Source organism: Mirounga angustirostris, unplaced genomic scaffold (assembly GCF_029215605.1).
Source record: "Mirounga angustirostris isolate CCGP_5_RB_7025 unplaced genomic scaffold, mMirAng1.0.hap1 SCAF_4, whole genome shotgun sequence".
Classification (NCBI taxonomy): Eukaryota; Metazoa; Chordata; class Mammalia; order Carnivora; family Phocidae; genus Mirounga; species Mirounga angustirostris.
The window spans coordinates 35,061,676-35,086,884 of record NW_026991712.1 but is presented as its reverse complement, the minus strand read 5'-3'; the positions used below and the strand labels follow the sequence as shown (position 1 = coordinate 35,086,884).

Sequence of the window (25,209 nt, the reverse complement as noted above, 5' to 3'; positions counted from 1 at the left end):
AGAGAGAGCACAAGCAAGGGGGATAGCAGGCAAAGAGAGAGGGAGAAGCAGGCTCTCTACGGAGCAGGGAGCCCGACATGGGCCTTGCCTTGATCCCAGAACCCTGGGATCATGACCTGGGCCAAAGGCAGATGCTTAACCGACTGAGCCATCCTGGCACCCTGATTGTCAAATGTTGAATGAGCCTTGTATCCCTAGAATAAATTCCACCTGGTCAGGGTATATAATTATTTGCATATATTGCTGAATGCTATTTGCTAATATTTTGTTAAGGAATTTTGCATTTATCTTCATGAGAGCCATTAGTCTCTAGTTTTCTTATGTTGTACTGTCTTTTTCTAGTTGTGGTATCAGAGTAGCTTCATAAAATGAATTGGTAAGTGTTCCTCTTCTATTTTCTGGAAGAGACTCATAGGATTGATGTAATTCTTCTTTAAATATTTGGTAGAATTTTCCAGTGAAACCAACTGGGTCTGGAATTTTCTGTTTTGGAAGTTTCTAATTGCTAATTAAATTTTCTTAGTTATAAGGCTCTTCAAATTATCTCTCTTTAATTGTGTGGGTTGTGGTAGTTATGCTTTTTGGGAAACTGATCCATTTCATATAAGTCATGAAATTTATATGTGTAGAGTTGAAGTATTCCTTTATTATTCTTTTGATGTCTGCAGTGCTGTAGTGATGGTAAGTCTTTTTGATTCCAGATACTGGTAGTTGTGTCTTCTCACAAAGAAGTGTGTGTTGGAGGCTTATCAGTTTTGTTGATCTTTTCAAAGAATTGGTTTTGGGTTTAATCTATTCTCTCTACTATCTTCCTTTTTTCAATTTTATTGAGTTCTCTTTATTATTACTTCCTTATGCTTGATTTAGGTTCATTTGCTTTTCTTTTTTAAACATTTTTTTTTTAAATTTATTTATTTATTTGACAGAGAGAGTGAGAGAGCACAAGCAGGGGGAGCAGGAGAAGGAGAGGGAGAAGCAGGCTCCCTGCTGAGCAGGGAGCCCAATGCGGGACTCGATCCCAGGACCCTGGGATCATGACCTGAGCCAAAGGCAGATGCTTAACGATCTGAGCCATCCAGGCACCCCTCATTTGCTCTTTTTTACAAGTTGTTTTATAAAACTAGTTTCTGGGGATGGGAATTTTTATTATTAACTTATAAACTATAATTAAGAGACTTTTCCTCTTTTCTAACATATTCAGTGCTATAAAATTCCCTGCAGAACTGCTTTAGCTGAACCTCACAAATTTTGATACGTTGTATTTTCATTTTCATTTACTTCAATGTACTTTAAAAAATTCCCTTGTAATTCTCTTTGACCCACAGATGGTTTTAGAAGTTTGTTGTTTCAGTTCCAAGTGTTTATAGAGATTTTCCTGTCATTCTTCCATTTTTGATTTCTAGTTTGATTCCATTATAGTCAGAGAATATATTCTGTATGATTTTGATTCTTTTAAGTTTGTTGAGGTTTGTTTTATGGCTTACGGCCTAGGCTGGCATATATTTTGTGGTGCTTGAAAAGAATGTCTTTTCTGCTGTTGCTGGGTGGATTCTATATATATAAATTAGATCTGGTTGACTGATAGTGTTGCTGTGTTCTCTGTACTTGCTGGTTTTCTGTCAGCTGTTCTATGAATTGTTAAAAGAAATGTGCTGAGATTTCCAACTCTAATTATGGACTTGTCAATTCCTTCAGATTTATCAGTTTTGTTTCACATATTTTGCTCTATTGTTTAGTACATATTTAGGATATGCATGCAAAATATTATGTTTGCTATGTCTTTTTGGTGGATTGACCCTTTCATCATTACATAACGTCCCTCTGGTTCTTGATCATTTTCTTTGTTCAGAAGTCTTTATCTGATCTTAGTATAGCTGCTCCTGCTTTCTTCCGACTAATGTTTGCATGATATATCTTTTTCTTTTTACTTTCACCCTCCTATATTGTTGTATTTGACAGTAGTTTCTTATAGGCAGCATATAGTTGGGTCATTTTTTTTTTTTTAAGTAAACTCTACACCCAGTGTGGGGCTTGAACTCATAAGAGTCACATGCTCTACAAATTAAGTCAGCCAGGTGCCTCTATTTGGATCATTTTTTAAAAATCTATCATATCAATCTCTGTCTTATAATTTGTATACTTAGGCCATTTACACTTAATGTAATTATTGACATGCTTGGGTTATAATCTGCCATTTTATTTTTTGTTTCCTATGTTCTTCATTTTCTCTTTCCTTATTTTCATTTTCCAGCCTTATTGTGAATACTTGAACATTTTTTAGAATTCAATTTTTATTTATCTGTAGTTTTTTTAGTATATCTCCTTGTATAGCTTTTTTTTTTTTTTAAAGATTTTATTTTATTTATTTGACAGAGAGAGAATGAGAGAGAGAGCACATGAGAGGGGGGAGGGTCAGAGGGAGAAGCAGACTCCCTGCCGAGCAGGGAGCCCGATGCGGGACTCAATCCGGGGACTCCAGGATCATGACCTGAGCCGAAGGCAGTCGCTTAACCAACTGAGCCACCCAGGCGCCCCTCCTTGTATAGCTTTTTAATGGTTGCTCTTGATATTCCCTTAAATATGCATAACTTGTCAGAGTCTTTTGTTTTCAATGTTATACCACCAGTTCAGTTAGAATCCTTACCTCCCTTTACATCCTTTTACTCTTCCTCATTTATAAAATAACTTTCTTAAATATTTCCTCTACGTACATTGAGAGTCACATCAGACAGTGTTATAGTTTTTGCTTCAATCATCTAATTTAGAAAACTTAAAAGAAGGAAATCTTATGTATTTATCCCTATTTTTACTCTTTGTTTTATTCTTTTCTCCATACTGATGTTCCCTCTTCTATCACGTCCTTTTTGTTTAGAGAAATTCCTGTAGCTATTTTTTTAAGATGAGCCTGCTGGTGACATATTCCTTCAGCTGAAAATGTCTTGATTTCCCCTTCATTTCTGAAGGATGTTTTCACTGTTTGGGTTGGCAGTTCTTTTCTTACAACATTTGAAAATTTTCTGCCGCTTACTTCTGGCCTCCATAGTTTTTGATGGGAAATCCACTGTCATTCTAATTGTTTTCCCCTTATAGATAAGGTCTCATTTCTCTCGTGCTGCTTTAAGACATTTTCTTTGAGTCTGACTGAGATGTGTCTTAGTGTGGATTTTTGGGGGTTAATCCTGTTTGGGGTATTTTAATCCACTTCTTGACACTTCTTCTGTTTCTTTTGCCAAACTTGAAAACTTTCAGCAATTGTTTCTTCAAATACTTTTTGAGCCTTGTCCTCCTCTTTCTCTCTTTCCAGGATGCTGATGATACATATGCTATACAGTTTTTACATTCCCTTGGGTCCCTAACGCCCTGTCTTTTTTTTTTTCCTCCCTCATTTTCAGTCTATTTTCTCTATTGTTCAGATTGGGTAATTTCTATTATTTAATCTGTAAGTTCACTGATTCTTTCCTCTGTTTCTTCCATTCCACTGCTGAGCCCACCCATTAAATATTTTTCATTTTATTTATTACATTTTTCAATTTCTAGGAAGCTGAAAAAGACAATAAAATTTTAAAAGAACACAAAAATCAAGCCAAAACATTTTTTTGAAGTTGCAAAAGGAAACTACTCTTTACTGATTCCTACGAAATGAATACACTGATGGATAGACAAGAGGTCCAATGTCCATGCAGATTGATAAGGTCTTGCTTCCATTCAACTGGGGGTTCCTCTCCAGAGCAATGTGGCTGTTCTGGGCATAACTGACTCCCAGAGACAGGGCAGGCAGTTGAGGCAGGAACAAGTGATGTTTTAGTATTAAGCTGTAATATACTACAGTGCTATGGTGATACAGAGCTTTCTTCCTTTGGCCTTTTCAATCCTAACTCCACCCCCTCTTATATTAACCCTTCAGCTCCCTCAGATCCTTTACTCTTTGCATGGATTTTACCTTTTTCTCTTCTCTGGCATCCTTCTTGTTTACCTGCTCTCCAACCCTTTTTGTGTGGATTATGACATTTTGTGCATGTGTTGATCCCCTGACCCAGCTCCTTGACTGGGGCTCTTGACCTGGCTAAACACCACATACACATTTTCATGGGTTCACTTCACCAATGCTTATGTTGTTCTCCAAAGCTAATGGAATACAGATCTTTCTTTCTTTTTTTCAAGGTGGGGGTGGGGGAGATTGATTTTCAAGGCCCAGAGCCTCCTCTCTCTAGAGGAGGTTTCAATGAGATCACCAGATGCTTCTTGTACATGCTCCTTTCATCCCAAGCCCAGCACGTGGAGGCAGGAAGAGAAATGGGTGGGAGGACAAATTAACACTGAAAAGCTTGATAAATACTAACAGCAAATACTAAAAATAACTAGGCAGAAGTAGTCTACTTTTAGGAATTTCATTTGTGCCTTTGTGTTGGGGGCAAGGAGGAGGGAGAGAAAGAGGGCTGTGGAAAGGGGGCTGGAAATGTTAATGTTCTCTGGAGGTGGAGGCACTAAGAGTTTCCCCAGGCAGACAGCACCACCCCATCCCCTCCCTGAAATAACTCTTTCTCAGCTTTCTCAGGCTTCTGCAGTTCTGCAAATGGCTCCCTCCTTGTGCTGCAAATGGCTCCCTCCTTGTGCTGCAAATGGCAAGCCTGTTCTTAACAGCAGAGAGGAAAAGCAGCTAAGAGATTACAGGCTGCTTTGCTCCTCAACTTCACGCTCTCCCAACTGTAGAATAGTCTGGCCATCTTTTGACCTCAGCTTCCAGAGAGTATAGGGTGGTTGGGAACAGTGCGTGTCACCTGTATGTCTCTGAGTCCCTGGTATGCTGGGTGTGACATGGCAAAGATATTAACCCCACATAACACAGTCCACATGGTGGATATAGGATCTCACAGAGTAGGATCTCCACATGTTCCCCAAAAATGGCTTTTGCTGCTGGGTGCTCCTATGGGCCCCTTCTAGGACGGGGGACATGAATAAATGGCCCTGATCCTTTCATGGCCAGAGTCTCTTGGTCTAATAAAATGGAGAAGAGTGAGTCTGTTCAATTCTGTTTCTGTCATTTTCCCTTCCTTGGTGAGCAATTTGATTACGTTATGAATTGATATGGAACACTAGAGCTGGAGGAAGATATAACATGAGGAACATAAATGGTTCCCACTTAGATGAATTATATGCACTTTTGGGCTCTGCATCATATCTGTCCCATGCAATTAGCAAACAGGGAGTATCTTGAGCCTGAGTTTGCCCCTCCTGTTCCCCTAATCCCTCCTCCATAACATGTACTCTCAATAGCACAGACAGCAAAAATAAATAAAAAGCCTTCCTTCTTCTTATCTACTCTCAAAATCTCCACATCTTTATCTGCCCCTCCTTCTTTCATGACTTAGATGAGGAGGGAGCATCCTCCATGCAAAGGTTAATCCGTCCATTTATGTCCTGATTCTCCCTTCCAGCATCATCCACAGCTTACCCCATCCCTTAATCCCATTACCCCTCTTACATCTTTGGGATGCCACTACCTTGGGCTCCTCAGAGACTGGAAAACAGCCTTGGTCTCTCTAATCCTGAAAACCTGTCTTCTATTTTGTTTTTCTTTACCATCTCATATCTCCCTTCTGTTCTCCATCACAATTGCTAAAAGAGTGATCTACATGGATTATTTCCATCTCCCTTATTTTATTTACTCCTTAACCCTTTGCAACCAGACCTCCATCTGCTTTCTCAAAGGTCCCTATTGAGTTTCATGTTGCCTAATGCAATGGCCTTGAAATTTTTGTTCAGCCCTTTGGAAACCCACTCTACCCTTTGATTTCATGATAATACAATATCCTAGTTTTCCTGGGATCTATCTGCCCACTCCCAAGCTCTTCTACTATTTCCTCCTCTTCTGACCATCCCATAATTATGGGCCATCCCCACAGTCAAAGGTTGCCAGATTTAGCAAATAAAAATACAGAACACTCTGTTAAATTTGAATTTCAAACCAACAATGTATATATTTTTTAGTATAGGTATGCTAAACATTGCATGGAACATTCTTATACTAAAACATGATTCTTTGTTGATCTGAAATTCAATCTTAACTGAGCATCCTGTATTTTATCTGGCAACTTGACCATAGTTGTTTCTTCAGTGCTCATCTCCTCTCTCTAACTTCCTCCCTTATGATGTTTTTGATGCCCAGGCTTCAATGATTATCTTTCACCAGATAATTTCTAAACTTCCATCTCCAGCAGTTCCCTCTCTCTCTCTCTCTCAAGCATTCTTCTGTTTTTTCCTGGATATTTTATAGTATATTCAATTCACTTTATATAAAACCAAACTTAGTATTTTTGACCCTAAAACCTACTTCTCTGCTTGGCTTCTCTATTTCTACTAATACCTTCTGCACCCTCCCAGTTACCTCAACTCCAAATCCAGAAGCCTCCCTAATCAAGTGGCTGAATATTGGTTAATTTTACTACTCTCACTAGCACTCTCAGATCTGTCTTTCTTCCCATTCCCATGGATACAACTAACTAGAGGCCCACGTCATCTCTGAGGACTATAAACCATACAAGGCTACTGAAATCGCCTTTTGATTAGTCCCCCTACTCCTATTCTCATCCACCTTCCATCCCTCCACACTCAGTTAACATCCTAACTAAAGCACAGGTATGGATATGCCACCTCCTTGATCAAGGAAGTTTCTACTGGCTCCTGGTTAAAGTTCAAGCTCCCTAGCTAGCATTCAGAGCCTTCCATAAGTTGATCTTTCTCCTCTTTTTCTCCCTGTTGTCTCCTGTGTGCTCTCCAAACCTAAGGCACATCAGAACACAATCTGGAGCTTTCCTATCTCTGCTCACACTCAAACTTAGAAGTAGACTACTTTGACGGTGACTCTTACAATTCCTGCACATACAGATGCTCACTAAATGCTTGTTGAATATGTGAAGTCAGTTATCCATATTAACAGAAATGAGGTAATTAAATCCACAAACCATTTATGTGATAATACTAATGAATGCATTTTTCAACAAACCCACCGTTTCCTTTTACCAGTTATGGGCAATATCAAACTCTCATAAACATTTCATGCCTTGTGATGTCAAGTCACAACTGAACTCTCACAGAGGACCCACAGGGGCACAGACAGACACAGATCTCACCCACTCTTTGCTGCCTCTCTTGATTTACTTTTTGAACTCTGATACCTTCCCCATTTCCCCCAGTTCTTACAAATGAAAGATTGTAATATTCTCTGTAAATGTCCTTGAATTCTCTGTTACATAAATTTCCAAATGACTGGATATTCTAAACTGTTGTCGGGGCGCCTGGGTGGCTCAGTCATTAAGCGTCTGCCTTCGGCTCAGGTCATGATCCCAGGGTCCTGGGATCGAGCCCCGCATCGGTCTCCCTGCTCTGCAGGAAGCCTGCTTCTCCCTCTCCCACTCCCCCTGCTTGTGTTCCTTCTCTCGCTGTGTCTCTCTCTGTCAAATAAATAAATAAAATCTTTAAAAAATAAATAAACTGTTGTCAACCCCACATACTGATCCAAAAACATCTGAGTGCTTTGATAATCTAAATCAGAGGTCCACATCAGCCTAGATCCTAAATATTTTCAGCTTTGCAAACCATATGGTCTCTGTTGCAACTATTCAACTCTGCCACTGTGGCCCCAAAGCAGCCACCGACAACACAAAAACAAATAAGCAGGTCTGTGTGCCAAGAGAACTTTTCCTACAAAAACAGGCAGTTGGCCTGTGGGTCGTTTGCTGACCCCCCAACCTCAATCAAGCCTCTGATGAACCATTTACTTTATGTTTTCTTTCCAAACTATATTTCACTGTGGTAGTCTTTTGATTGGAAAGAAAGCTGGAATTTCATCTGATATAGTCTTCCCCCCCCCCCCAGGAAATTATAGTTAAATCAAACTTGGAACTGCAAAGTGGATGAGGGGAAATACAAAGTGGGGACCTGAAGCCGGCTCTGGAACTTTCTTCCTAGCCCAGTGGACAATCCCCTCCCCCCAGGGTGGGGACAGGATGAGGCAAGTAGGGTGAGTAGCACAGTCTCCTTGGGCACAAATCTTAAAGAGGCACCAAAAAACTCAGTAATCAAAATAAATAATACTTTAATGCAATATTTTTGAAAATCAAAAATATCCACAATGAACAAAGCATCAACACTTTAAGTAAAGACATGATCACTATTACTGATTTTTTCTTTAGTCTCAGGCTCCAAGATGGCTCTGCACAGCACTGTTTCTGATCCTACCTTTATTTAAAATGTTGGTATTTTGTTCACCATGAATTTTTTTTGCATTAATTCTGATTTTAAAAAAATACTGTATTCAACATTATTTATCTTGATTATGGAGTTTTACAATGCCCTCTTTAATTTTGTGCCAAAGTGAGTGCCCTATTCACCTCCCTCCCCACCCCTTAGAATCAAGCCCATGTCACCTTTTGCACTATCAAAGTCCATGCCCATTTCAGAGAATGATGTACATCTCTTTAATGTTACCTTTAAACTAGATTATTCCTCTTGGCTGCTTTGATACCATTTTAGTTACTGGATCTGCCACATACACAGGTGGATTTGAAGCATGTGGAAAATCTTGTACACTCTCTAGGATCACTTCTTTTTTAAAAAAATTTTTTATTTAAATTCAGTTTAATTAACATATACTGTATTATTAGTTTCAGAGGTAGAATTTAGTGATTCATCAGTTACATACAACACCTAGTGCTCATTCCATCAAGTGTCCTCCTTAATGCCCATCACCCAGTTACCCCATACCCCACTCACCTCCCCTCCAGCAACCTTCAGTTTATTCCCTATAGCTAAAAGTGTCTTATGGTTTGCCTCTCTCTCTGTTTTCCTCTTATTTATTTATTTATTTATGTATTTATTATTAACCTATCATGTATTATTTGTTTGAGGGGTACAGGTCTGTGATTTATCAGTCTTACACAATTCACAGCTAGAGTCACTTCTTAAGAGACATATTAAGATGACAGGGAACTAACAATTTAGGGGGCCTGGGTGGCTCAGTTGGTTAAGCAACTGCCTTCGGCTCAGGTCATGATCCTGGAGTCCCATCGGGCTCCCTGCTCGGCAGGGAGTCTGCTTCTCCCTCTGACCCTCCCCCCTCTCATGCTCTCTCTCTCTCATTCTCTCTCTCAAATAAATAAATAAAATCTTTAAAAAAAAAAGATGACAGGAAACTAACAATTTATTAAACACATACTAAGTGCCAAGTGGTACTGTGCTAACAAACTTTATATTCATCATTTCATTTAATCTTCATGACAATCCCATGAGGTTTGATTATATTCTTTTGTATTCAATGATGAAACAGAGGCTCAGATAAAATGGGATTATAGAAAATGCTACAGCCAGGCTGAAGCTTTCTGCTACCTCACATTATCTGTCAAGAAGCTGACATTTTGGACATGGTTAAGGCACTTTCTTGCCTTCCTACCTTGTATTTGTACAGAACCACTGTCATTTATAAAGAGCTTTCAAATGCTTCATCTCATATGAACTTTATTATAATCAAAGGTGAAAATCTCATATTTTAAGGATATTTATTTATTTAGAGAGAACGTGAACTGGGGCAGGGGGCAGAGGGAGAATCTCAAGCAGATGTGGGGCTTGATCTCATGACCTTGAGATCATGACCTGAGCCAAAATCAAAAGCCAGACACTGAACGAACTGAGCCACCCAGGCGCCCTGAAAATCTCGTATTTTAGACGTGTTAGCATGAACTCATCAAATACATTATATGAGTGAGAACATATTCAGAAATATTAAGTGACATAACCCAAGGTTCCCAGTTAAAAAGTGGCAAAACTAGAATTAAAAACCCAGATCATCTGAGGCCTGGTGAGTTTTCATTATATCCTTTCCACTCCAGAGCATCAGTATTGGTATCTTTGACCCAATACTATCCATGTTCAGATCACAGTGAGTATCCTAAGGAAAAATATCTGGGAAATAGGAAGAAATTAGCACATAAGGGAAGGAAGCTAAAGTATGGAACACTATCTACCCTGTGAGGAAGGTCTGAAGAAAACAGGGGCATCAGAAACAGAGATGGATACCTATGGGGTGGGGGGTTTAAAGGATTATAGGGGTGTTGGGAGTCTCTGGAAGGATTTATAAAGAGCTTTCAAATGCTTCATCTCATATGAACTTTATTATTCATATGATATATGAATATATATATATATATATTCATATATAATCAAAAGGCTCAGAAGGGCAAGGCCAACCTTGGCTGGCTTCACCTCTGTCAAGGGTCATTCCTCTTGGGGCTAGGAGCCATTGTAATTATAGTCAAAGCAATTGTAATTAAAGCAACTTCTGTTCAAATGCCCTAACCTTTCCGGATTCCATGCTGCAAGGAAGCAAAGGAAAAATTTCCAACTTCAGTTGTTCCACATGCCACCATGATTTTGTGATCAAGAGGAGCATCACACAAGACATTGCGGAGACCATTCAGATGGGGGAGAATAATCAGACCAAAGTGAGGACAGGATACAGGAGCAGAGGAGAGGGGCATGAGACATCAGGACATCATTTCCAACCTAAAGCTGGGGAGAAAATGGCAGGCACTCCATTTTGGAAAGAAATCACATTTCATGTTACTCTAGGCAACTTCCAAGGAGGCATCAGCCACGTGAGAAGTCACGCCTAATATTATATCTCTATAACAAGATGCACAATAGGCATCAAGTGTTTAAAATACTTGAATGTGCAAAGTTTCACAGTCAGTCACAAGTTCATAAGAACTACGTGCCTCTTTCACTGGGGAGATGTTACACCATGCTGGGATTCCACAGGGCGCCATGGCTTCCCCATTCTTCAAAATAGAACAGCTCAAACAATCCTCTGGCAATTTTAACTACAGAGGAATAGAAAACACCCCAGGCAGAGTGTGAGAGACCAACCTTGTAAACAGCAGGATAGCAAGATATAAACAAGAATGGGAAGAAAACATACAACTTTTTAAAAAATCATAGCTTTTGACAAGGACAAAAAGATGGGAATAAATTTAGTCCCAAATGTCATGGAACAACAAAAGCTCAGAGAAGTGTTAAATCACAAGCCAGGTGGCTGCAGGAATTTGCAAGGATCCATTCCCATCTGCCAACTTGTCCCTTTTGGCACCAGGCTGGATTGCACAGACTCCTCTTCCAGTTTCACAAGCTTGGGGATTGTTTTTTGGTTTTGGTTTTTCCTTCCATGCAGCATTTTCAAGGCTGGTGCAAGTTTCCCAAGTCACATCTTTCTTCTTCTCTGACCCTAAAAATGAAGTTGCTTTGGAGAACCACATACCACAAAATTTCCATCTTTCATTTGACTGAGTCATGTTCTTGCATGCAAGGAAAATATGTTCACATATTTATACTAAATCTTAGTAAATCTTTTATATAATCACTTGTGTTGTTGGAAGATGTCATGCAGCAAAACGCCAGTATATTCCATTCTTTCAATCACTCTACCAGTAATTAGGCACTGAACACATACTCGCAACAGTGGCCTAGGGATAACAGAATGAGTTGGGTCCTGGCTTTGAGGACCACACAGTCCAATGGAGGAGACAGACTCAGAAATCAACAATTCAGAGAAGGGGTGAAGCTCCCTTACCCCTCCTCTGTATGGTAACAATGTGCATGGGTTCCACTGATATTTTTTCTACTCCTCAGCAGTCGGCTTCCAAGCCAAATATGCCTCTGTAGGCCAAGTGATCAGAGGATTAAGTACCTATGGCTAAGCAAGCACAGATAGATATTGAACAGCACTCATGTTTTCCTGTGAGGAAAGGAAATCCTTTCTAGGAAGTTCTCCTCCATCTTCCTCCACCTCCATCAATGCCTTGCTCTACATACCTGTTCTCAACCTCAGACCTCCAAACTGCCTTGTTGGATTTATAATCCTCCTTAGCTCTAGTTATTATTATTGATGGCACCCATGTCCTGCATATTTACTATGGATGGCCCATACAGTAGCTTGTTGAACTTCATAAAAACCTCGGGGTGGGCTTTGTTTTTTTTTTAAAGATTTATTTTTAAGTAATCTCTATACCCAATGTGGGGCTCAAACTTACAACCCTGAGATCAAGGGTCACACGCTCTACCAACTGAGCCACCTCTTGAGATGGGCTTTGTTATCCTGGTGTTAGAGATGAAAGAAATGAACCTCAGAAAATTTTGGGAACTTGCAGGAGGCCACAAAACTGATAAGTAGAAAAACTGAGTTTAGAAGCCAGGACTGTGTGATTAGACAGGTTCTTAAACAGTACACTAGTCTGCCTGGTAGGCATGTGTAGTCCAACTCCCTTTCTAGGTTATTCACACCGTAAGGACAGAGGTTAGCATTTCCATTTTTTTAACAGTCCCTAGGCAGGGTGGGACTATGAGCAGACAGAGTAGGCATCTGCTTGTGTGATGTGATTTAAGGGCAGCTGGACAAAGATGGGTTAAAAATATCTCCACTGTTGCCTACACAGTGCCTGGAATTTCACCACTGGAGGTGCATTACTTTGGGCCTTGAAGTCCTTCTGGTCTCCAGGGTTGCTTTATTAGAACATGATTGCCCAAAGAGGAGTCATACTCAGCTGAGACCTCAGTGAGGATCAGGGCCTCGGAGAATGAGTCACAGGAGAGATGCCCCGAAAGGAGCCTGGCAGCTCTGAGAGTGGATACAGTGGTCCGGAGAGGACAATGGGAGGTTCTGAAGATAGGAGTGGACATTTTGTTGGACTGGCCCCACCTTTGTGGCCCCCAGCACAGAGTGAGGCGAATGTAAGGTATATAATTCCTTTGATTTAAGGAAATACTATTTGATCAGGTGTTTAAGAGTTGCGGGCATGGGTCATGGTGGCAGGTGGGCATCAAACGCTGAGGACCCTGAGCCTTGTGAAGGCATAAAAGACAAGAAGGCAGAATCCTTGCCCTCAAAGAGCTTATAGTCTTTTTGTGGAGGGTAATTATCAATAGCAAACAATGGATGTGTAAGACAAGACAGGAATGACCAAGCACGGAATATATGTGTAATTGGAAACTGGGGAAAAGAAGAGCTCAGTGTGGAAGGAGGCAGTTTCAGCTTCACTAGGATACATGGGACCCCAAGATCAGTACCAAATAAAGAGATAGATCAAAAGACTCAGTGAAAGCCTAGCTTATGCCAAAAGAAGACCAAGTCGGCCACAACCAATTGCTACCTCAGCACTTCCAAACAAGGAAATCCAACTTGGATTTAATCATCATGATGCAAAATTAAGTCCAGCTTTTTAAATGAAAAGAGCTAACGGTTGTTCCAATCATAATAAATAAATCCAGAATTTCAGTAATAGGTGAAAGTATCAGATTTATATATTAAAACAGATGGCAAAGGCAAGACTAAGTCCTTGAGGGAACTGAGGGAAAGAGATCTGATGACCACCATGGGTCAACCACCTTGGCAAATCCCAAGACCTTCCACTGAATTCAGCTCTGATAAAGAATGGCTTTATCCTGTGACCTTCCAGCAAAAGCCAAATGCTCTTCTTCTGGGCTTTCACTGAATACTTCCTTCACAAGCAGGAAAGGTTACTTCTATTTACTCTAACTTATTTGGTATTTTTTAAAAAAAAGATCCCTTTATTTAATTCTCACAAAGAAAACAACCCAAAGGAAGAAAGGAAGGAAGAAAGCAAGTAAGCTTTGACCTTTATATGCTAAATGAGTTATTTTACCAATAGCGACAGGTGATTACATTCTCACCATTCTGAATAACAACCCTTTGTACACCTTGCATAAGAGATACCAATAGCTACAGCCTAAGGCTTGTTTGTGAGCCAAGCAGTGAAAAGAAAAAAATATAGGTAGAAAGACTTGAAAAAGAAGAAAAGGTTGAGAGAGGAGGAACCCACAAGAGATCCTTCCTCCTGCGAGTTTCTTAATTGAATTATTGCAATATGTATATTTCCTTTTCATTTCAGCTTGGTTGCTAATAAGCCTCATTTCCACAAGTTGCCTGTTTTCTTCAAGGCAGCTGCGTATTTGAGACATAAGCAGCAAAAATCTCTGGCTCAATCAGCTAATAGGTTTGTATGAATCTCTGTGGAGATGCACAGATACGGTGATCACATGATACAAACCCACAATTAGACACAGGGTCTAACAAACGATACATGTGCTTTATTTCCAGATGCAAGCAGCAACTTGGCAAATGTTCCAATGTCGAAATGTTAGGATTTCTGGAACATTTGGTGTGATAAGGAGCAATCAGAAAAAAAAATTTTTTTTTGAGATCCTGAAAATCTGGGTGGTGATTACAATACTGGAGCAAAATGACAATACCAGTATTTCTGTATTTAACATTTTATAAGAAAAGGATTCAGAATCCAGAAAAAGAAACCAGTGAAAATGAATATTTAATATATTTAAAATACACAAATTTTAAGTATCACGTAAAATGTAAAAATTACTACCTAAACAATATCAACCTATTAATAATTATTAGTAGATTGAATTTAAAAACGGAAGTATTAAAAACTACAGTCTCAAAAAAGAAAAAAAATTAAGTCATGAAATGTTGAAAATGAGATCATATTATTTAAACTTTTATAATGAGAGTTCTTAAACTGCAGAAATGTTGAAATTTTGTCCAAATTTCTTCACTGCTAATAAAAAAGAAAATACTAGTTAGGAAAATGTGATGTATTTATGATTGGTCTCCAAATATATTCTTCTGGCTCCTTCATCTTGAATAATTGCAACTCTCATTTGATAAATTTGAGGAATATTTTTAAACGTTGAGGAGTATTTTTTAAACATAATTCTGTTGGGGGGTGGGGGGGGTGAAACGTATTTATTTCCTTCAAGCTGTAGTTTGCTTGAAAACAAGAAGCCAGCATTTCCAGTTTGTTCTCTTCTTCTTTAGTTCGCTTATATATGCCCAGTTGCCCGGATCTGTCTCAAAACTCTCCTGGTATAGTGGATACGCTCTAAGGTGATCCCCAACGAGTCAGGCCCTAGTATGATCCTCTCCTCTTGAGGGAAGACACAGCCTGTGACTAGCTCCTAGCCAACAGAATACAACAAAGCCCATGGGCGAGTCACTCCCTTGATAAGATTACATTACACAAGTCTCCATCTTAGCAGACTGGAGTAAGAGCTTCTTCTGCTGGCTCTGAAGTCATCTATCATGTTGTGACAGGGCCTGTGAGAGGCAAGCAGCCATATGGGTAGAACTGTTGAGTAACACTTAGGAGATGAGAACACCCAGGTGACAGCCAGCAAGAAAACAGGGGACCTCAGTCCTACAACCTTAACTGAATTCCAACAACAACCACATGAACTTGGAAGGAAAAAAGCTCCCAAAAGGACCATAGCATAGTCAACATCTTGATTATACCCTATGAGACTCTCGAAGCAGAGGACCCAGGTAAAGTGCATCCAGATTCCTGATCCAAAGAAACTGTGGAATAATAATTATATGTTGTTTTAAGCCACTAAATTTGTGGTAATTTGTTATGCTGCAATACATAATTAATGCACAAGTCATAATCCACTTTGAGCCCCTCAAAACTGTTATTCTTGCAAAAAAAGGTTTGTGTTGCTAATTGTTATCTTCTTCCTCCATTTGAGGATAGCAGAAATATAGCAGAATGCTTTATAGATGTGTACACCTTTATCCAATTCAAAACTTTAATGCAGAATATAATTCTCCATGTATGATTCTCAAAATATAAAGTATAAATTCAACATTTTTCAAAATACTATTTTTTTGTACTTGGAAAATGGAGAGTATACCTCCAAACCAGTTTTTTTAACGTGCACACTTCCTTATTTTTTGAAATAAATGTTTTATTTCAAACAGTTTTAGATTTGCAGAATTATTAGTATATGGAGAGTTCTCATATATCCCATACCCAGATTTCATCATTAACATCTTACATTAGTATGGGACATTTTTCACAGTTAATGAACTAACACTGATATATTATTGTTAACTAAACTCTACAGTTTATTCAGATTCCTTAATTTTTACCTAATGTCCTTTTTCTGTTCCTGGATCCCACCCAGGATCCCACATTACAATTAGTGGTCTTATCTCCTTAGGCTTCTCTTGGTTGTGACTGCCAGTATTTATAATGACCTTGATAGTTTTGAGGAATAGTAGTCAGGTATTTTGTAGGATGTACCTGTATTGAAATTTGTCTTATGTTTTTCTCATGACCAGAGTCGGGTAATATGTGTTTTGGGGAAGAAGACCAGAGGTAAAGCATCATTCTTATCACATCTTGTGAAGGATACCTACTATCAAGATGACATATCACTGCGGATGTTAATCTGGATGACCTGGCTTGAGGTAGTGTTCGTCAGGTTTCTTGATGGTATGTAATTCTCCCCGCCCCCACTTTCCTACTGTACACCTTGGAAGAAAATCACTGTGTGCAGCCCCCATGGGGAGTGAGTCATGCTTTACCTCCTGGAAAGCAGAGTATCTACATGGAGTTTTGGGTTATACCACTACTTTATTTTGTTGCTCGAATCGTTCCAGCTTTGGTGACGGGGAGCACTTTTAGTTGACTCCTGTATCCTTGTGACCCACTTTTTGTCATACCAATGTGAGGTGTTTATCATTTTGTTTTGTTTTTCATTTTTCTTTTAGCACTACCTTACTTTCTGGCACTATACGATGCTCCAGGCTCATTATGCATATTTCTTGCCCCAGTCCTAAATTAGCCATTGCTCCAAGGAGCCCTGGTTCCTTTTATTGGAAAGTAGTATTAAAACCAAGATTTGGGTGGTACTGAGAGGTTTAAACATGTGGCCAAAGTCATACAGCTAGTAAGTGGCAGAACCAGGAACCGAACCCAAGCATCTCACTCCAGGTTTGGGGGAATAACCAGTATACCACATTTCCTCACAGTGGCAAGGACCTCACAGAGCAGAAGATTAATGGATTAATGAATCCACCAACATTCATTCTCCAACAAATACCTATTATGTGCCCATTAGCTGCTAAATTCTGTGCTAGATGTTAATTGGTTTAATGCCATTTGAGATATTTTCCTGGGCTACGGCCCAATTTAAAATGAAGGAAGAGGCTGTTGTAATGTGCCCCTTGAGAGGACTCTGGCAGCTGCGTGGGATGAAGATGGTGAAATGAAACCACTCCACTCAGGGGCTGCGAATACACTTTATTATGCTACAGGTAATATTCCAGGGTAAGAGGCAGTGCCTGCTTTATTTCCTATCTCTCTATTATCCTTTTCGCAAATGTTAAAGGTTTATTATCTTTTCCTATATATGAAACACCCAGTCGTTATGCCACTGTTCACTGATAAAATATTTGAAAATAAAATATTTGAAACGGTCTTTTGTGAAAATCATTGAACAAAACTGGGATTTCCATTTACAGCTGATTGAAAGAAAATTTTAAATGCACACTTACCTTATGACTGTCACTAGTGGGTGGTTCCCAGAGACCAAGCCGAGATAATCTAAAAGGAAACAGGCAAAATAACCACCCTGAATGCAAATATCTGCAAGGATTACAATATTATTTATCCCCACATATTTAGTGGCAGAGCCCTATGAAGTGTCCCGTGACCTGGCTTTAGTTGTCAATAACACGTTTTGGGAACGGGAGGGCAGGTGGGATGGAGATGGGTTTGGCAGAAAGGACTCAGCTAGAAAAAGAAGGCGGAGGCTAACACAGTGGGGAATCTTGCATTGACCTCTTCCTGAAATTTATAAATTCCTTGGAAGAGGACATGGATTCAAGGGAAGGGATAGCCAAGAATATGGGCCTTCATTTTTCAGGTCAGAGCAAGCATCAAATGAGCCACTTTCCAGATGTACCAAAGGTTAGGGGCATTCCAAAAAGAGTTAGCAAACACAGTGCCTTAATGCAACAATAAGAAATCACAATACGTCAATAAATGGGAATAATGTATTGATTAGATTCATAGGTCAGGGGAAAGGAACAATCAAAGGGTTTAGCCTGTGAGGAGCTAACTCAGTTCACCTGAGTGGGTTTGATTGGGAAGACTTCAAGGAGGGGGTGTGATCTATTGAATCCCTTTGCCAATGGACATGGGAGAGGGGTGGTCTCTCAGATTTTGTTTCTGACATTTACAACCTCTCTCTGAGAAAAAAAAGTGCATTTTGTACCTCTGGGAGCACCAGTCTAGACAATCTAATTAGTCCATCTAATATAGTTTCAAAACTATCAACAGGGTCAAAGCCCTCTTGGGAAGTATGTAGGGAAAAAAAGTCCCAACTCATATCATTGAATTCTTAAATACCAAAGTATCACTTTTATCAGTTATAAAATATCAAGAAATGTGCAACTATTTGGGTTTCTAAACATCTCCTTTGTTTAAAATATTGTAATAATTCAAGGAAAAGGTGTTCCCACTGACATGTTAGAAAAAAAGTAACATTCTACCGATTTCTGCGTATTCGATGATATACCAGCCATTGCAAAATGTAACTCAGTCAATATACCAAGGACTCATATTCTTCCAAGCATTTAACAAAAGTACTGAATATACTTAGAGCAGACCTAGGAGTTCTACCAGAGTTAATAAATTTGTCCCTTCAAACATAGAATAGAGGCAATAGTTTTTAGTGGTAAGGACCTCAGGCAGGTTATTGAACCTCTGGATGTTCCACAAATAATAGTTATTATGTTATTTTTAGTGCCAGCAATATAAGAATTCTGATCAAGATAGATTCTTAATGTTTTTCTTACTTATAATAACCTATACATTTTAATAATATAGATATTTAGAAGACATTTTGGCTTAATAAAATGTAATCTTTCCAAGCATGATTTTTCTAACTGAAAAAAAAATCTATGAAATGGCTTTTATATATTTTTCTTTATCTCATAGTTACTTTGTTGACATACAAACAGATCACAACTTGAAAAGTGGTATTTTACAGTTTTTTCATTGTTAGGATGTGGAATCTAGTCAATGTGAATTCACAGTGTTTTATACTTTAAAATATAGTTAACTCCATTTAGACTTTCAGATTTTACTGAAACAACAACAACAAAGGATACTTGATTAAAATGGCAAGGTAGGTAAAAAAGCAGTTACTAGAGCCGACCTGACATAGGACCCCAACAGCTTCCATTAGTATCAGAGTGGACAGGCCACTAAAGCCCAAGCTGGTTGGTGGCATCTCAGTCAGATGGGCTGAGAGCAGGAGAAGAGAGCATCACATGAAAGGTATTAAATGCTCTGCTGTTCTCTATGCCCCCAGACAACTTTCATTTACCTGCTGACAGAAGTACATTGAAATACAGCCTGTCTTACCTATTTTTTCTTTTCAGAGATTGCTAAGACGATGATGGAGGGAGGGAGGGGTGTGAATGTAGATAGGAATGCAGGTGTAAATAATGAACAGGCTACAGGATTTATTTTTATATAATAGCAGCTTTCGTTGAAACATATACGTAAGGGAAATTTTGTAGATTACACACATATCTTGCTAATTTAAATGATCACTTCAGGGAAACAAAGAGATAAGGGGTAAGTGGGCTAACTTTAGAGCAGTCGCTTACCATTACGAGGCCTCTTTATACAGAAAAGTACATGTATTAAAAGTACATGTATATCTAAAACCCCTTTCTGACATCCATTTCAAGTTGGCCCTTACTTTTCCTTTAAGAACTCCATCAGGAAGTTTATGGTTTATGAGCAAATAAATACAGCTGTGGCCAAATTTGCTTTTTCAGAAGCCTGAAGTGAATCCTTTTTTAATGGTGTCAGTGCTTAAAATAGTTACTTTATGTATTTTGGGTTGCATACAAATTTCAAGGTTTATGATATGAAAGTCTGAGAACACTGCTTTGAAATGTTTTAAGTGCTGTATGAGGATACCGCTTAGCTACCAACACCAGTATTTCTAACGATCTTATCTGTCAGCCGTAACATCCACTCATGCTAATGATGAATAAAAGGGTTTCTGGTCTCAGTGTTGATATCCAGTTTTTTAGATGCCAAAACATAGCATTTTCACTGAGCAGTATATTGTGACAAGAACGTGTAAATAGAATCAAATAGCTCTTTACATTTTCATTTTAATATGATTTAATAAGTCTGGTAATTTGAATATCAAAATCCAACCCTAACTTTCCTCAGGAAGTGGAAAAGACTTAATATTTTATTCATCTGGAAAAAAAAAATGTGCCATGCTCCAAAACACAATTAAACCAGAAACAGATTATATTCATCCTCTCAGGGGCATTTAGCATAAGCTAAATATATTCACAGCACAGTTGATCATTTATAAACACAGCTTCCATCACAACCAGAGAATTGTGTCCATGGCAGTCCATTCATGGTCTAAAGTGAAAAGCCATGAATTCTGCTAGGCTGGAGGCCCCCTTTAAACATCATGCAATCAATACTGAGATATTTATAAAATGCTTAATAAAAATATTTTAAAACATTCTATTCTCTTGTTTTCTACTTTAAGACTGAGGACTTAAATGAGGATTAATCTAGCTCTCTCCACTTCAGTAAATATGGAAATCAGGTATGGAGGGAATAGACTTAATAGGATTCTAGTTTCCGTTAAAGGATCATTGCTATTGCCCTTGTTCCTTGTTCCTCACAGCACAAATTCACTTACGTGAGGTGCTGTCCTAAACTGCTTTCAGTTGCTAAGATTCATTCTGATGCCATGATTCTGTGACTCAAGGTTGTGAGGAATGAATACTTTTTTCATTTCTTTCTTAAAGCTGGTCTTAAATTCAGAAAGCATGTTACGACAAAATAAAAAGCATTAATAACAAGAAGAAACCAAATTCATTCCAGGGAAGAGAGATTGGATAAATGGAGGTTATACAAATGTATTTTCTAGCCAATTGGTCAGTCAGCAACATTTATAGAGAACCTACAAGGGCAGAGCCCAGATGGAATTACCCCCTCTCCTCAGGCCATCTGCATTGCCCTGTGTGGGAGAATGGCAGGATGGGTCACAAGCAGAAAAATACAATCATCCAATAGCCATCCTATGTGTTTATCCATTCTTTCAACAAACATTTACAGAGCATCCACCATGAGGCAAGGCCTAGAGGCTAGGAATGAATGATATGACTTCAGCTTTAAGATGCTCACTCCTAGAGGGGAGAAGCCGGCTAGTCACTTATGACAGACAAGTAAACAAATAAAATAATCGAAATGTGAACAGTTGAATGACAGACTCACATAAACTTGAATAGCTGGTCTGAGCAATACCTGCACACACACCTTCTTCCTTCCCTTTCCCTTCTGATGGTTTTCCTCATTAGCACTTGGTCATTAGCACCATCATCACTTAATGTCATCATACATTTATTTGTTTATTTTGGTTTTCTGTCTCCTTCCACGAGAAAGTAAGTCCTTGAAGGCAAGGGATTTCTTTGGTTCACTGAGGTAAACCAGCCCCCAGAACAGGACTTAACAACTAGGAGGTGCTCAATAAACATTTATAAATGAATGTATGAGTAAATAATCATTATAGAAGTCATTCCAAAGAAAGTATGATTATCTGGAAAGATGGGAGGCAATGATGTTGGGTTATTACAAAAGGTAATTAAATTTTGACAAAGAGGAAGTTGAAAGTCAGTCAAGAGAAGTTTGCTGGGCAGGTCCTCGGGGACACCTAGCAATAGGTCCATGGAGTACAGGTAGTTTTGTCTGCCCAGTGTCCTGACCTCGTGGAACTGTCTCCCAGCCCCCCGTGGCTTTAATAGGGTAGCCGATCCCAAACATCTACTCCTCTGACCAAGGGGGAAGAAGCAAACCAAGCTAGGCCAGCTGGTTCTCCCGCCTGGGCATTTACCCCTGGACAAGAACAAGGAGCAAAGGCAGCTATGAGGGGAAGCAGCATCTCAGAAGGATGGTTTCCGTGTTCTGGCTTCTGAGACCCCGTGTTTTGCCCGGGTTCCTGTCTTCCCCAAAACCTGTTCGGTCAGCTCTTCCCTCAGCTCTTTAAGCTATTAATATCCTTCCAATAAACTTTTTTTTCCTGGCTCTGATAGTCTCAGTTTATTGCTGATGATTACATTCAAAGCGCTCTGTGACCACAGGAGCTGATTAGATGAATGTGTTTGGAAAGGCTCAGAGTAAGAATTTTTATTGAGCACTAACCATGTGCAGGTACTGAGCGAAGCTCTTTATAGGAGTTATCCACTTTAATCTTTACAACCATCTCCATGAGTACCTATTCCCATTTTAAAACCGAGCCAAACTCCCCACTCTATACCAAGTGGCTGAGCCAGCACTTGACTTTAAAGACCACAGTCTTAACAGCTCCCCACTGTCCTCCTGGGAAGCGCAATTTTGAGTGTGTGTCATGGTCAGGTTAGGTGAGTTAGGGCTAGGGATTAGGTGGAGATGGGTATCCTTAGGGAATGGGTAGAGTTAAGGGTAGTGGCACTAGCTTCCGTGCTTAAAATTCAGGATTCTGACATTCTGAATTGTGTTATGATTTTTTTTTCCTATGCCATGTAAAGAATTAAGGAGAGTTTCCTAGTGAAAACTGCTGAAACAAGTGCTTGGGACAGGTGGTTCCAAAGTCTGAAAAAGACCTTAGCATAATTGCATATTTTTATTAATTAACCACCAGATACATGTATATATGGAAGTGACTGTAAATCACATAAATACATCTAATTAAACTTAAACAAAATGTATCCCCAATTCAGCTTCCTCTAAACTGATCCCAAAGATGCCTCTGGCTATGCCGCTGTTTTCACACATGAGGATTAGCAGTCACAGTGGAGAGACAGTGCTCTTAACCAATTATAGTCAAAAGTTCCTTCTCCTTAAAATCTTACATGAACGTTTGGCCATGTGGGCTAAATGGTAGGGTTCTGAGCTTCTGAGCTCACAGTGCATCTGGCCTGCGCTTTCCCCTCTCCAAGTCTGCTTTATCCCCATGATCAGAGAGTCCTCTTCCTCCCTCATCATGCCAAATAGGAAGCAGAAAATGGTCCATGCTTCTTGTTTCGTAAGACAGGAGAGGTCAGGTCTTCAGATGCAGATTCATCAAAATGTGCTGTCTCCCTCAGGGAACACAATGGAAACTGTGCAGTAGGATGAATTAGCATCATTCATCCCACTGGAGCTTCATGAAGTCTTGGCTCTACACTATCTCCCCAAGACAGAGATCAAAATGGCGACATCCAAACCATCCTTCATTGGTACCAGTGTGTGGGGGCAAATGGGACAGTGCCAATATGATTAAATTAAGGACCTTGAGATGGGGAGATTATCCTGGATTATCCAGATGGGCCCAATGTAGTCATAAGGAGGCAGGAGTGTCAGAGTTAAGGCAGAAGACAGTGGAAGCAGAGACTGGAATGATGCAGCCAGAAGCCAAGGAATGCTGGAAGCTCTAGAAGCTGAAAATGGAAAGGAAATGGATTCTCCCCTCAGAGCCTCCAGAAGAAACCAGCCATGGTGACCTTTTGACTTTAGTCCACTGAAACTAATTTCAGGCTTCTGCCCTCAGAACTGTAGGAGAATAACTTTGTGTTGTTTTAGTCTAAGTTTGTGGCATTTTGTTACAGCAGCCATACAACCATACAACAGCACCATACAGCAGCCATACAGCAGCCATACAACAACCCCCTTCTCACCCTGACACTTCTTTTCTACGCTGACCTCACCAGCACCCACCTTTGCTCCCCTCCAAAACTACACACTACATCCAAATGAGGGCTTTGGGAGTAGTTCTCTCTTCATCAACCCTGAACAATTGCCCTGGGTGTTAGAGAACTCAAGGCACCAGAAACTCTGTACCATGAGGATAGGAAATGCTGGCATGCAAGGGGTAGGATGTGCAGAAACAATTTAGGACAGCAGTAAGGGCTACTGAAAAGGAGTATGGAGTCATCAGCATATAGGTGATGGTTAAAGTCAAACCATAGCTAGACCATGTAAATACATGATAGTGACCTTGACTGAACTAGGAAGTGGATCAAGGGGATTTAGTTTACAAATCATAGGCCTATCAGAGATACCATAGAAAGTTAAGAGAAAAGTGATCTAGAATATAATTTTTAAAAATCAACCTTGAGCTGAAATACAGTCTCAGCTAGGTCATGAAAAGGATTATATCTCATTCAGAGAGAAGCAAGCCTCAAAGAAAGCTCTTGAATTCCATATTGGGCACAGGGATACAAAAGTAGTCATAGTTCCTGACCCTAAGGAGATTACAGATAATTTCATCACAATGTAATGTGTGGTGTGATAATGGTGTCAACAAGTATACTCTGGGGGCACAGGAGAGGGGACAGTTAGTCCAAAGGATGGACTGAAGAAAACTTCCCTGGAGGAGTAAAAGCTCATTTGAAGGATGAGTAGGAGGGAGAGAAAGCAGGGGAGCATTCATGGTAGAGGAAATAGCACAAAGTCCTGGTCGGGGGTAGTTAAATCAATATGAGTGGATGAGTTCCCCCAGGAAGATTATGCACAGTGACAAGAGCAGAGGAGCAAGGATAGAACCCTGGAGAGGAGTAAGGGTTAAAGAGAAGGCAAAGGAAAGGAAGCCCACAAGTAAGTCCAAAAAAGACCAAAAGGATCAGGAGGGAAGTCAAGAGGAAATGGTGTCATGGAATCCAAAAGGGTAGAAAGCTTCAGGAAGGAGGGAGTTGAGTGAGGTGAGTACTAAAAGGGTCAAGAGAAAACCAGAAGTGAGTTTTCTGAGAGCAGGTGCATTAGACAAGGAGAGTACAAACCGGATTGCAAAGGGCTCAGTAAAGAAACGGAAGCACCATGTTGAGACCGTACTTTCAAGTATCTTGGTTGACAAGGGAATGAGAACCATGCCTACTTGTCAGGTTTTTAAACTTTGGAGACAAAAATAGGCTTTACAAGCTGCCACGAAAATGAAGAGCTAAGATTTAAATACACAATGAGAAGATAAGAATCAACTTGGATCTTTCTCCTCAAACTTAAGACAAAGCTAAAGTAAGTGCAAGTATCACAACAAGAACAGAGGGGCAAGCTGGCTGGAAAGAAGAAAAGCATTTTAGAAGTAAAGTGACTATATATAAAAAAACTTGTAAAAGAAGTCTCAAACTAAAGATGCCAAGAAGAATGAAGATCAAGAATAAGAGAAATGGGGGTGGAGGGAAGAGTTAAAGATGCTTAGGCCAAAGGAGTGGATTCCACATCAAAGAAACAAAATCAATAATAGTTGCACAAAATTTTATAAAAACTACAAGGTAAAAAA

The 25,209-nt window shown here is 39.6% G+C and overlaps 1 protein-coding gene across 14 annotated transcripts in view; it reads right to left on the bottom strand.

Moving 5' to 3' along the window:
• Positions 1 to 25,209, bottom strand: part of NCALD (neurocalcin delta) — a 383,100-nt gene that overhangs the window by 161,040 nt on the left and 196,851 nt on the right. For all 14 annotated transcript variants that reach the window (XM_054512525.2, XM_054512524.2, XM_064588026.1 and 11 more), the window contains one exon: positions 17,420 to 17,468. The gene's annotated coding sequence lies outside the window, so the exon portion shown is untranslated. The remainder of the gene's footprint in view (positions 1 to 17,419; positions 17,469 to 25,209) is intronic.